Source organism: Acomys russatus, chromosome 13 (assembly GCF_903995435.1).
Source record: "Acomys russatus chromosome 13, mAcoRus1.1, whole genome shotgun sequence".
Taxonomy (NCBI): Eukaryota; Metazoa; Chordata; class Mammalia; order Rodentia; family Muridae; genus Acomys; species Acomys russatus.
In genome coordinates, this window is record NC_067149.1 from 7,330,416 (window position 1) to 7,344,800 (window position 14,385).

General features: G+C 41.0%; 1 pseudogene; it reads left to right on the forward strand.

The window, feature by feature from the left end:
* The first annotated feature begins 4,009 nt into the window (after window positions 1–4,009).
* LOC127196943 (glycine--tRNA ligase-like) lies at window positions 4,010–12,704 on the forward strand (annotated as a pseudogene).
* Window positions 12,705–14,385: the final 1,681 nt, after the last annotated feature.

Below are 14,385 nucleotides of genomic sequence, written 5' to 3' on the forward strand. Positions count from 1 at the left end.
ATGCTGCTGGGCTTTTAAACTTCTGTGATTCTTTTAAGGCCTACACCTTTAATGGACTGCTTAATTAAAAATAGGACTGTCAGGCTCTATGTGTAGCTTTCTTTGGACAACGTTATTTAGCATGCACTAGACTCTGGTTTGGCTGCCAGTATTGAATAAACCAGAATTGGTGCTACACACCTGTGATTTCAGAACCAAAGTTCAGAAGTTCAAGGTAATCCTCAGCTATATAGTAAGTTCTAGTTAGTGTGGACCTAGCGTGAGGTACATGAGACCCTGCCACAAACCTGCCCACTCTCTTGCCCCCACCTCATTCCTTTGCATCCCAAGTTTTAATTCATTTATTACTGAGGAATATTTTTCATCAGCCATGATGTGTCAAACCTTGCTATAAATCCTATGAATAAAACCGTTATGGTTCTCAAATTTATAGAGTTTTAAGTGGATGTGACTCTTTTATTTTCTCACTTTATTTTCCTGTTGTGTCCTGTATTTCTTAAAGATTTTTTATTGTTTTATTATATTAAATATCTTCTGTCCACTGTTTTTATGCCACCAGTTTGCCCTGATTTCCCAGACAAGAGGTTTTCCCACACACACTTTAGAGACACACAGTGGGATTATCAAGTAGTTTTCTATGAAAGGGAATTGAAATGACCCCTAAATTTATGAATTGTGTCCCATAATATTCACATGTCACTATAAGAATGAGTTTAGAACCTTGGACATAGTGATCTGTAAGTATCTTCCAAACTGAGAGAAAGGCCTGGAGAGATGGCTTCATGTATGTCTACTTGCTATTTAAGCATGTGAGCTTTAGTTTGACATCCTGATCCAATGAGCCTACATTAAATTTCAGAATGTCCTGTTGCCTGCCTCTAATCCCAGCACCCAAGAGGTAAATAGAAATGGTCCCTGAAGAAAATAGGGTAGCTAAACTAACCAGATCAGCATGCTCTGGGTTCAGTGTCAGGATATGAATCAGTAAACAAAGTGGAGACTAACTGAGGAAGGCACCAGCCATTACCCTCTGGCTTCCACATGCACATACCTGCATGTGTACAGACACATATGTAAACACACATCAAACAACACACACACACACACACACACACACACACACACACACACCTAAAAACAACAAATCAAGTCAACTATCAAGAGACAACCACATAACCTTTGTCTTTTTCCATCTCATGCCTGGTAGGTCACACCTGAGGGGTCTCTGAAGTTATTTGTGGTCTGATTGTCACAGCTAAGTTTCTACTCCCATTCTCATGAGCAAAGTTTCCACACGGTAGGGCTCAAGGGTAGTTCTGTCCTTACTTGACCCTTACTCCTGACCAGATTTGGGTCTAGGAAGGGATTATTCCTTTTTCAAACACAAACAATGATCTGAAAGTGTTTTCAAATTTGAAAACACTACCCAAGTGAGAACCAAGTGTAGAGTTCTCTGCAAACACCAGGCTGGTGTGAAGGAGCACACTGTGAACTACGGATGGAACACAGCCATTGAAAGGAGCTCCTGAAAGTTGGCTGCCTTTCCCTTCTGCCACATGCTGGTGCCAGCCTCTGTGTGAGCTGCAGCTGCAGCATTTCCTCCAGTTGGTATCTGAAAACAACCTCTCTAATGAACTGGGATGGTCCAGGTGGTTTTCATCCAACTTGAGCATTTGCTGTCACAGATCTATTAAGTTTGGCTGCAGTCCCATGTAAAGAGTGATACTCCACTTAAGATGGAACAGGTCAAAAGAGAAACCTCAGTTATGAAGGATCAGAGGAAAGTGCAAAGGCCCCTTTGAGCACATATTCAGAGCCTGCTCTTGATGTAACCGGCAGAGTGAATTTCTTTCTTGATGCCACCCTTGCAGAACCATATCTTCTGGCAGGAAAAGGCATGTATACATCTCCAAATTAGCAATGAAACAAGATGCTACTGTGCAAAAGGTTGCTTATATTCCAGTGTGATGTTTCCCAAGTCCTTAACGTAGTGACCACTTAGAGTCAGACTGTCCCCACTTCCCGTTAGCTAAGGTAAAGGGCTTCCTTTAAAGTTTTGGCCCCAGAAGAGAGTAGTTAAGGAAAATGGAAGTCTAGGAATCCATGAATCCACCAAACCAAATATTTGTATACTTATTACTAAAAATTAGACAAAACAACAATAATAAAAAAAAATGGGGAAAAAAAAAAGCAACACTAACAGAAACCCAGGAGTTTCCAACTACCAATGCAATCATGACTGCATCCATATCCAATTTTAAGTTGATTCCAGTGAGACACAAAAACTTTCTGTCTACCCCAAGCCCAAACCAGAAATAGCATCTCCTGCTGTGTCTCAAGCTGTCTTGGAAACCATTGTGTAACCTTGAACTTTCAGCAGCCCCCTGCTTTAGTCTCCTGGGTGGTATGAGGAAAGGTGTGACACACCATGCCCTGCTAACTCTTTTTAAAATTGTCTTCAACTACATCTCCATGTTAATGACACTTTATGGCATCATTTTCTGGAGCTGACATAGATTTAGGAGTTAGTCAGACTTCTGGCTGTATAAGTTTGAATGAGGTAATTAACTTGGCAGAGGTACCATAAAATGGTCTTGATAACCACAAGTATAGCATAGTAGTTGTGGTGGATTATAATCTTCTTGTCCACACATTTCATTTGGATTTCACTCTATCCCAGTGTTAAAGATCACTTGGGGGGTATTTTGAAGAAATGTACTACTGGAAGTTAAAAAAAAATAGTCAAAATCTGTGTGACAAACTGAGGCTTCTCTTAACAAAATAAAAAGCCTAAATTATGGCATTGTTGTGGGACTTAATCTAATTCCCTCATCTCCATATCAGGAACCTACATTAATACTTTCTTTGCCGGATGTCAGAAGTTCAATGGTGAATGACCTTTTGACTTTTCCTGATGGCATGTTTTACTGTCATTATTCTCATTATGTTGCATAATTTCATATTAAGCATTCAAAGACAGAGCACGTCTTTTCATTCTGAAGATCATCTGCTTCCAGAGCTAGAGTGAAAACAAACTCTTGCATCACCCAATTGCCTGTACCTTAAAGAATCTAGGAACATATACTTAATGGAAATTGAGAAAGAGTCTAGGAGCATATACTGAATGGAAATTGTAAATCACCTCCTTATTGAAGGTGGTATGCTCTGCATTTTAAAGACAACATGTATCTGATGGTCAAATAAAGCACCATAAACTGTATTTCTGTTGACCATGGAATTTCTGGTTCTATTTTGTTCATTCCTATATGAACAGAGGGGTTATGCCTATTAACTCTATTAAGTGAAAAATGGATTTATTTGCCAATAAAACTTGCTCAAGAGTGGTAGATGACATGTCTGAACATAAGTTTTTGTAGGCAATGAAATTTTTGCATTTCTTTTCTTCTGGAATTTCCCAGTTGGCTGGTACTTCTCAGGAACAGACTTCAGAGCAGACTCAGCACCAAAGTCAAATGTAAATGCTCATATATGCAACATGAGTTAAAACACACTTTAGATGTTAAACCACTTACTCGGGTGTCTTTTTTTTTTTTTTTTTTTTTTTTTTTTTTTTTTTTTTACCTTGGTACACAAGTTACATGGGTTGCTATAGTAGCAGAGGTCATTATGAATATCAAGCAAGATAATTACTTTAATAGTCTCTAGAATAATGTCCAGCAGTGGGAAATAATAAATTTATATCAGGATAAATTAAAGATGACATTCATCTAATCATGATTTATTCATCTGGACCCCTCAGAGTCCAGCCTACAGAAGTTCTGTCTGTTTTTCCTGCATAGGAAGGCTATTCACAAACCCAGCTTCCTAAGTGAAACAAAGAATGCCCCACCACCCATAGTAGTAGGACTAACATCACTCTTCTAGAAGTGTCTTGCTTCTTTTTCACAGAGAAGTATTACAAACATTTCCAACCTGGAAGTTTGTTTTGTAATGTACAGAAAGAAACCAACTCACTAGTCAAAGAATCCCTGAATCTGCAAGATTCACGATGCGCTCCCTCCTCACGGTTATAATAGCACTAAAGACTTTTGGGTTAGGAGGAGGTGCTCCAATCTGCGGAGCTGCTTGTAAGCTGTTCAGTGTTCCATAGTTGTAACTTTCTTGAGCTGTTGTCACCTACCACCTGTGTTGTAAATAGACTTTCCTGTGATACAGCAGTCTTTGAGTCATCCCTGCCCACATCAGTAACCCTTCAGCCACAGTCACACTGTAAAAAATTTCAATAAGGTCATTGGTTCCACAAAGTGAATTTTAGTTGAATAATGTCTTTCATTTGTCATCAGTGCCATAATCTCCTCTCAACGCAACCATCATACTGTTATTATAATGACAAGGAGGGAGGACATGGTGAATCTTGTAAGTTTCACAGATTTTTACTTGTGAGCTGGTTACTTCAGAGGTTTTACAAACCCCCTTCCAGCATTGAATGTGCTTTTAGATCTTCCCTAGAAACTTCATACACAAGTAAAAACATAGAAACCTCCGAGATGATTAAAAATAGTAGTGACAATATACTTTTAATTTTCCAATTTAATATACAAAGATTTGCATAACATACCATATAGTGTAACGAAGTGTATAATTCGTAACTTTTTATAGCTTGACCTACCTGGAAGATGGCTTTCTTTATTTGAACCCTGAGAAGACGTATAAGAACAATTAAGAAATAAATTGGGGAGACATAATACTATTCATAGATATTTCAATTATTTCAGTTTGAAGTTTGTTAATGGCAATTCCAAATCAAATAACCAATTCGTGCTCTTTTCTCTATAAATAAAATAGATTTTGAAACATTTGCTCAGAAAAATATGAGGGTTGAGGGAATTAATCTCTATAAATGGTCCAGGAGTATACATGGCATATAGTTGAATTAGATAAAGCCACAAGTATTTTAGAATAAAATAAATGATTTAAAAAAAAATGATGGGTTTGTTGTTACTTTGATTGATTCTTGTGAATTATTTTCTTTGGTTTTCTAGGTACTGTCTTAAACTCACACCACTAGATGATTTTTCCAGCCCTCGACGCTGAGGTATAATAACACATTTTCTTTTATAACAGACTTCACTGTATTTCTCCAGCCCAAATTACCAACCCTAGAAAAACGAGAGGTAGTAAATGGTTGGTCAATGACAGCAAGGCTTGATGTGTGATATATTTCAATTTCAGAAACATTATTTCCCCTTCATCCCTTGGGCCTCTGAAGCAAGAGCATTTGAACAAGCTTCATGAGTTACAGCTTTTCGCTATAGCTCAACTCATCATCACTCAGAGAAGCAGAGACCATGACTTATGATTAGGATATGTGCCTGCAATCTCCCAGGCATGGAGCTTTTGAGTTTTGTCCCTCTTCTGCTCTGTACTGAAATGTGTCACTTTTTTTTTTTTGGGGTATGTGGAAATTAGATTTTCATCTTCTAATATTTGTCTGAGAAAAATATCACTAAAAATATGAGCTCCTTGGAGACTAATATTCTTTTTATTTGTTTATTTACCTTTATATTGATTCTTTGTGAGTTTCACGCCATGCACCCCAATCCCTTTTATCTCCTCATCCCTTCATATTGTCTTCTGTCCTTGCAGCCAGCCCTCCAAAAATAAAGATAAACAGCTCATCATGAAAGATGAAGTGTGTCACAGTATGTCACATGGCATACCATTTTGTGCACACATCTTTGCTTGAAAATGTTTATTGCAATGAGTTATTGGTCTGGTTCAAGGTTTTGTCTTCTGCTACACTAACAATACTGGATCCTCAACAGGATTTGTCTTGGATATCCTGTTGTTGCCTGGAGATCCTGCAGCACTGGATTTGCAGGACCAGCCCATTCACACACTAGCAGTTCGTAGATAGGCTAGATGGGGTGGGCCAACTCAAAGCCCTGGATCTGGACTTGGGTGAAGCTTAGTTGGATAGCCTGCCAGCTCATCTGAACCATACCAATGGGACAAGCTCTCTAGCACTATCTGGACTATGTCACCCAGTGTTATAGCCAGCAAGAGACAGGGATAGCTCTCCTGCTCTCATACGTTTGGGGCTGACTCTTTTTCACCCATGCCACCTAAGCCAGTTCTGTTGTGTTGCCCAGCTGAATTGCAGAGTCTGGTCTCCCAAGTGCTGCAGACAGCAACAGGCAGTGCCCTCTCTCCTCCCTGATGTAGGTGGTGGCAGGAGGGGTTGCCCACACCACCACATGTCATAGGATGGCTCGCCTATGCCATTGTCATTAAGGCCAGATCTACTGGAGACTAATATTCTTAAGGATGTTAAAATCTCACCCAAACAAAGACTTGCTTTACCAACTAGCAATTAAGTGCAATTATAAAACACACAGACCTGCTTATATGATGTTCATTTTAATATCAGTCCTGTCCAATTTTATATATGCCTTTTCTTTTTAGTTTTCTTATTGAATTATCATGCATTTGTTTGTTTGGGAAAGAAGATATTTGGCCTCAGAGTTTTACCAGAAAATTCTTGTTCAGTTTAAAATCTGCATATTTCCAGTTGGAGAAAGATCTACTTTCACAGGTTCCTAATATTCCTGAAATTTTACAGTGATGGCTTCATCTGTACTGGATATTCTACTACTTGGTAAAATCCAGAGTTCTTGTTGCCAGTGGAAAACGATGCTTTCTAGGAATTTGCTAAGAAAGGCTGAGTACAAGTTAATTTAATGAACATTGTAAATGTTCTTGTGTAAGCTACTTTCCTTACTGCTGTGACAGAGTGCCTGACATAAAGCAGTCACATTTTAAAGCAAGACCTATGTATTTGAATTCACACTTTTAGAGGATCAATCCATGGCTACTTGGGCATGGCCTTGGGAATATGTGACACAGAAGTTTTATCTTCTCCTAACAGACATGAAAAGTCTAAAGACTAGATGTAACTTTAAAGACATACCCTAGTGACCTACTTCCTCAACTAAGCCCCACATATAAAGTTCTTTGGATCTCCCCAAGCAGTACTATCAATTAAGACCCAAGCATTTAAACAATTCTATCTGTGAAGATATTTCACAATGAAACCAAAGCAATGGTCATAATGATAGAGAAAACAGAAGAGGTATATTTACCACCTGAGAGCAGCTCAGTGACACTGGCCTGGTTACAAATTTATGCATATTATTGATTTTCAGAAAGGACACGTTAGTTCTTGTTTTTATTCTCATTTTATAGACTGGGTAGTGAGTTTTAGAAAGGTGATACCAGTTGTATATCTAAAAGCAGGAAATCAGGCCCTTCAGCCATTCCAAGTATGCAAGATATCCACAAAATGAAAACAGAAAGAGGATCATGAGAGGGAAAGGTAACAGAGAATTTAATGCAATGGATGGGTCATGAAGGCAGAATGGGATCTGTATATGGGGAGGAAGGGGACCAGAAAGAGAGGAAGTAGAGGACAGGAGAGGGCAAGAAAAGTACTTAAGAATAAAGTATATGAGTTATGGAGGCTGATGTGAGATGCCTGAGTGATTAAGATTCCCTATTGCTCTTCCCTAAGACCTGAGTTTAGATCTTAGTGCCTGTGGTGGGTGGGTCACTACTAACTTCCTGTAACACAAGCTCCTTGATATTCAACACCATCTCCTGGCTTTGTTGGGTGCCCTAACATGTGTGGTATATACTTATATATACAAACAAATATAAAAATAAAATGTTTTGAAAGTAATATTATAAAAGGATACCCCTTTACTTTGTAGGCTAGCTGAAAAAAAATTCACAAAGGTGATGGCTAATTTTATAACAACTTGACACAGAAGTAGAGTCACCTAAAAGGAGGAAACGGTAATTGAGAAAATGTTTCCATAATGCAGGCTTTGAACTTTTCCAAAGCTACTTTATTTGTGGTTCTTCAATACTTACACCTCCCTTCCAGCACACCTACCCTGGGTAGGAGAGAAAAGATATTAGTGGGGGCAGGAAAAGTAGACTCTTTCAGACTCAGTTCCTTGGTGTGATTCCACTGGCATAGTTGGCACTGATTCTAGCAAACCCACTAAACAGCAATTCAGTAAAGTTGACTGCAACTGCAGCCTCTGGAACCCAGAGCAGCAGCACAAACCTAGAAGGGTTCGCTGGAACTGTTCTCTCTAGGAGTATCTCAAAGTGGCGCGATGAACACCCAAACAACAGGAAATGAGGCCAAGACCAGAAATCCCAACCTTTTGTTTGGGAACTCTTGGAGTCTGTAATAGGATATTTATCAGTTGGTGAAGACTATGCCCTCACTAGAAGTGGTTCTTCTTCTGGTGGACAAATATCTATTCTCTCACAAGTCTATTTCCAGTGGAAAAGCACTGCACACCATCACAAAAATCCGTTTCTCATCTCAGGCTTGGGATCAAAACAAAAACATATTTACATCCACTACACGATAATATTAAGTTGTAGGTAAGCCTCTAGAGCATTTTCTTAAATATAATTGATGTGAATGGAACCACACTATTGTGAGTGAGGCCAACTCTAGTGTGGTAATTATGGCTTCTAAAAGACCATGTTGAGCAAGCCATGTGAGCCAGCCAATAAGCAATACCTCTGCATGGCCTTTGGATCAGCTTCTCCCTCCAAGTTCCTGCCCTGTTTGAGCTTCCATCCTGGGCTTCCTTCAGTGGATGTATAAGCCAAATAAACCCTCCCCTCACAATTTGCATTTTGTCATGGTGTTTCATCACAAGAAACTCTCAGCCCCATTCTCCCTCCCCCTCCCTTCCCCTATTACTCAGAAGTGAAGAGGCCCATCTGCCCACCCACACCAGTTCATCAAGCCACATCAGGACTGTCAGTGTCCACTTCCGATGTGTCCTCGCAAGGCAGTCCTGCCAAGGGGAGTGATCAAAAAGCTGGCATTAGAGTCCATATCAGGGATAGCCCCTGCTCCCCTTACTAGAGGACCCACATGAAACCTGAGCTGTCAATTGGCTAAATCTGGGGGGGGGGAGCGAGGAGCTAGTCTGTGCACAGTCCTTGGTTGGTGCTTCAGCTTCAACAAGCCCCTCTGGGCCCTGGTTAGTTTGGTCTGTTGGTGTTCTTGTGGCACTCCTGTTCCCTCCACCTCCAGGTTCTTTTCTTCCTCCCCCAACTCTCCATAAAACTCCTTATATCACCCAATGTTTGGCTGTGAGTCTCCACATCTGTGGGTAGAGCCTCTCAGAGGAATATTCTGCTAGGTTCCTTTTGGCAAGCACAGCAGAGTACCATTAATAGTGTCAGGGCTTGGCTCTCTCCCACAGGGTGTGTCTTGGGTTGGACCAGGCATTGGTCCCTCAATCTATGCTCTATCTTTATCTCTGAACATCTTGCAGACAGGGTAAATTTTGGCTTGAAGTTTATTTGGGTGGGTTGGTGTTCTGCTAGAAGTCTTGGCTAGTTAGAGTGTGTCCTCTTCAGTCACTATGTCCCCTGATACTAGAAGTCTCTGCCAGAGTCCCCCTCATATCCTCCCAGGAACTTACCCTGACTTTGGTCTCCAGCTTGTCACAGATATGCTGCCCCCACCCCCTGCCTCACAGTTTCTCTTTTCTCTCCATGCCTTCTGTCCTCCTGACCTTGCTCTCCCCAGGTCAGATCTCCACCATCATATTTCTCTATGCTCCCTCTCCTACCTTGTTTCCTCTCTTTGACTACTACCTCTATTTCCCTTTCTGAGTGATAGTTGAACATCCTCCCTTGGATCCTCCTTGCTACTTACTTTCTTTGAGTCTGTGTATTGTAGGATGTTTATCCTGTACTATATAGCTAAAGTCCACTTATAAGTGAGTAAATACCATGTGTTTCTTTCTGGGTCTGGGTCACCTCATTCAGGATGATCTATCTATCTATCTATCTTTCTTTTTTATTTTTTCCAGGATGATTATTTCTAGCTCCATCCTTTTGCCTGCAAATTTTATTATTTCCTTGTTTTTAATATCTCCGTAGTATTGAATGGTGTACAAGTAACACAGATCTTTATCCATTCTTCAGTTGAGGGACATCTAGGTTATTTTGGACTGTGTTTTAAAGGTATCTTCCAAGATCCAAGATGCTGGCACTGACCATGCACTGTGTCTGAATGCCAGACAGAGCCTAGAGACTAGAGCGAGAGCTACAGACTACATATCTGGAAAGCCCTCAGTGAGAGGGGTCCACAAGGTGCAGGGCACAGGCGGGTCTGGTCTCGGGCTACCCAACTGGTCCACAGAGGACAGGAGCCCAGTCCCCAGAGACTGGCCACATACTTGCTGGCAAGTTGCATCTCTGCTCTATAACTCGGACTCTGTATTTGGGACTGAACTGTGGGCAGTGAAGCACCATCATCTGGATCTGCAGGCCCATGGGAGAACCCAGGAGAATGGGTTGATTTGACTTCAGACCACCCTGCCAGTCCACAGGGAGCCTCAGGGCCTGAGCAGGCACAGGCAAGCTCACCAAAGCCCAGTCAAATGCAGGCTATCGGGCAGTACCTACACTCTCTGTCTGACTGACCTGTGGGCTACAGAGCACCAACATCAGTGTCTGCTGGCCCAGGAGGAAACCCAGAGTGTGGAGCTGGGATAAATCTCACCTTGGATCAACTCTTTGGTCCATGGAGGGACCCATGGCTGAAATGGGGGCACAGAAGGCTGTGGACATGTTCCCCAAAGCCCAGCCAAACACTGCAGGCTATGACTCAGTACTCCCACTCTATTGTGGACTGAAGCAAGGTTCTAGGGCCTCACTGAACACAGGTGCAAACACCAAAGCCCAGCCAAACACCACAAGCTAGCGATCAGTACCCTCACTCTTTGGTGGACTGAACCAAGGCCTCAGGGCCCTAGTGGGCACAGGCACTTACACCAAAGTGCATCAAAATGCCACAGGCTATCATGATGTATTTGTACTCTCTCTCTCTGACTGAACAAAGGCCCCAGGGACCCATTGCCATGGACATGGTCTCCAAAGCCCAGAGAAATGCGGGATAGTGGGCTATATGTACACTCCCTCGGACTGAACTTTGGACTTCAGAGCACCAGCATCAGTCTCTGCTGTCCCAGTGAGGAGCCCAGGGTGTGCAGCAAAGTAACATAGCTGAACCCAGGCCACCTGCCTGGTCCTGGGAAGGGTTCCATGATTCTCACAGGTGAAGAGTCTCTGCCTATAGCCACTTACTAATGAACTTCTCTCAATGGCCAGTGAAGGAAACCAGAAACTACTACCCAATGTCAGGAGCAGCAAGATGACTAAAGGTCAGCCTAAAAACACAAACAACAAACCCCAGAATAATATGGTATCTCCAGAACCCAGTTATCCCAAAGAAATCAAGTCTCAAAACTCAAACACAACTGACCCACATGACCTCAAATCCTTCATAATGAATATGATAATGGAGGAAATGAATAAAATAAAAAAATAAATATAGGAAAATGAAGACAAACAGATTGAGGCCCTTAGAGAGGCCATGGCAGAAACCTATAGAGAGGAAATGAAGAAATAACTGGAAGAAATTCAGAAAATTGCAAACAGTCAGGTGAAGGAAATCAATAAAATCCTTCAAGATCTGAAGATGAAAAGGAAAACAATGATAAAAGCACAAACAGAGGAAAGTTGGGAAAGAGAGAACTCAAAGAAGAGAACAGTAACTGCAGAAGTAAGCATCACTGTACTCAGCAAAAGCCCAGGTCAGCAGACAATCTGCTCAGAAGATGCACCTGGGTGATGCTGTTGAGCAGGGTGTGATTAACAACTCAGTATTAGGGTATTTTATTGGTTGCTTCTACCTCTACCTGATGAAGGTTAGAATATCTCCTGATAAACTCTGCTTCCGACAGCACATGGAGAATGAGATGGCCCATTATGCCTGTGACTGCTGGGATTCTGAGTCCAAAATGTCCTATGGCTGGATTGAGATTGTTGGATCATTCCTGCTACGACCTTTCCTGTCATGCTTGAGTGACCAAAGTGCCACTCGTAGCTGAGAAACCTCTGAAAGAACCCAAAATAGTCAGCATTGTACAGTTCAAGCCCAATAAGGGAGCAGTGGGCAAGGTGTTCAAGAAGGAGGCAAAGCTGGTGATGGAGTACCTCAGCATCTGTGATGACTGCTACATTACAGAGATGGAGCAGCTGCTGAAGGAGAAAGGGGAATTCACTGTTGAAACTAAAGGAAAAACATTTCAATTAACAAAAGATATGGTCAGCGTAAAGAGATTCCAGAAAACACTACACATGGAGGAAGTTGTTCCGAGTGTCATTGAGCCCTCCTTCAGCCTGGGCAGGATCATGTATACCATATTAGAACATACATTCCATATCCGAGAGGGAAATGAGCAGAGAATGTTCTTCAGTTTCCCTGCCGTGGTTGCTCCATTCAAATGTTCTGTCCTTCCACTGAGCCATTTGTCAAGGAATTATCGGAGGCTCTGAGCAGGAATGGAGTGTCTCATAAAGTAGATGAGTCCTTTTGAAGGCGCTATGCAAGGACTGATGAGATCGGCGTGGCTTTTGGCATCACCATTGACTTCGATACAGTAAACAATACCCCACACACTGCAACGCTGAGGGACCAAGAATCCATGCAACAGATAAGGGCAGAGGTCTTTGTACTGCTTAGTGTGGTCCATTATCTGGCCAATGGCAACATCAGCTGGGCTGATGTGGAGGCCAGGTACCCTCTCTTTGAAGGGTAAGAGACTGGCAAGAAGGAGACAGTAGAGGAATGAGAACAGCTGGCAACGTGTGACCACCTGTGCTAATAAATAAGTCATCATATCTACTACACACAATTGTGATGCTTCCATGGATGGTAGTTTTCCTCAGTGGCTGCTTGATTTTAACCCCCCAATTAAAGTTGAAGGAATTCTGAAAAAAAAAAAAGAAGAAGAAGTAAGCATCGCTAACAGAGTTCAAGAAATGGAGGGACACAAAACATCCAAGAAATCAAGTACACCATTAAAAGATGAAACCTACAGATAATAGGAATTGAGGAAAGAGAAGACGCCCAGCTCCAATGCCTGAAAATATTTTCAACAAAACCATAGAAGAAAATGTTCACAATTTAAAGAAAGAGATGCGTATAAACATCCAAGAGGGCAACAGAACACCAAATACAATAGACCAGAAAAGAAAATCCTTCCACCACATAATAATCAAAACACAATATGTACAGAACAAAGAAAAACTATTAAAAGCAACAAGGGAAAAAGGCCAAGTAACATATAATTGCAAACCAATCATAATTATACTCGACTTTTCATTGGAGACCATAAAAGCCATAAGGGCCTGGGAAGAGGTCCTGCAAACCCTAAGAGACCAGATGCCAGTCCAGACTACTATATCCAGCAAAACTTTCAATAACCATAGATGGAGAACATAAGGTGTTCCATGCAAAAAACAAATTCAAACAGTACCTATCCACAAATCCAGTGCTACAGAAGATACTAGAAAGAAAATTCCAACCCAAAAGGGCTAACTACAACCAGGAAATCATGGTAAATATATAACTTCGCTTTAGCAAAAACAAAGAAACAAACAAATAAAAAGTAGATACACAAACACACTACTATAACCAACATCAAAATCAAGGGACATCACAGTTACTTGTCATTAATCTCTCTCAACATTAATGGTCTCAACTCTTCAATAAAAAAACACAGGCTGAGAGAATGGATGCATAAACAAGACACAACATTCTGTTGCATTCAAGAAACACATCTCAGCCACTATGATAGATATTAACTCTGGTGTAAAAGGCTGGAAAAAGTCTTCCAAGCAAAAGACACAAGAAACAAGCTGTTGTACCCATTCTAATATCTAATAAAAAAGACTTGTAATGAAAATTAATAAAAACTGATGAGGAAGGGCACTTCATACTCATCAAACGAAAATTCCACCAAGACGGCATCTCAATTCTGACCATCCATGCCCCAAATTCAAGGACAACCACATTCATAAAAGAAACATTACAAAAGCTTAAACTACTCCACAGAACAGAAATGGATAGAACATTACCAACCTTATTCTATGAGGCCACAGTCACCTTGATACCTAAATCTCACAGAACCAACAAAGAGAAAATTTCAGACCAAATTCTCTTATGAACATTGATCCAAAAATACTCAATAAAATACTCACAAACTGAATCCAAGAATACATCAAAAATATCATTTACCATGATGCAGTAAGCTTAATCCCAGGGATGGTTCAATATACAGAAATCCATCAATGTAATCCGCCGTATAAACAAACTGACAAACAAACAAAAAATTATCATTTCCTTAGATGCCAAAAAAGCATTTGACGAAATACAACACCCATTCATGTTTAAAGTCTTGGAGAGATCAGGGATACAAGGCACATACCTAAACATAATAACAGCTATATGCAGCAAGCCAATAGTCAACA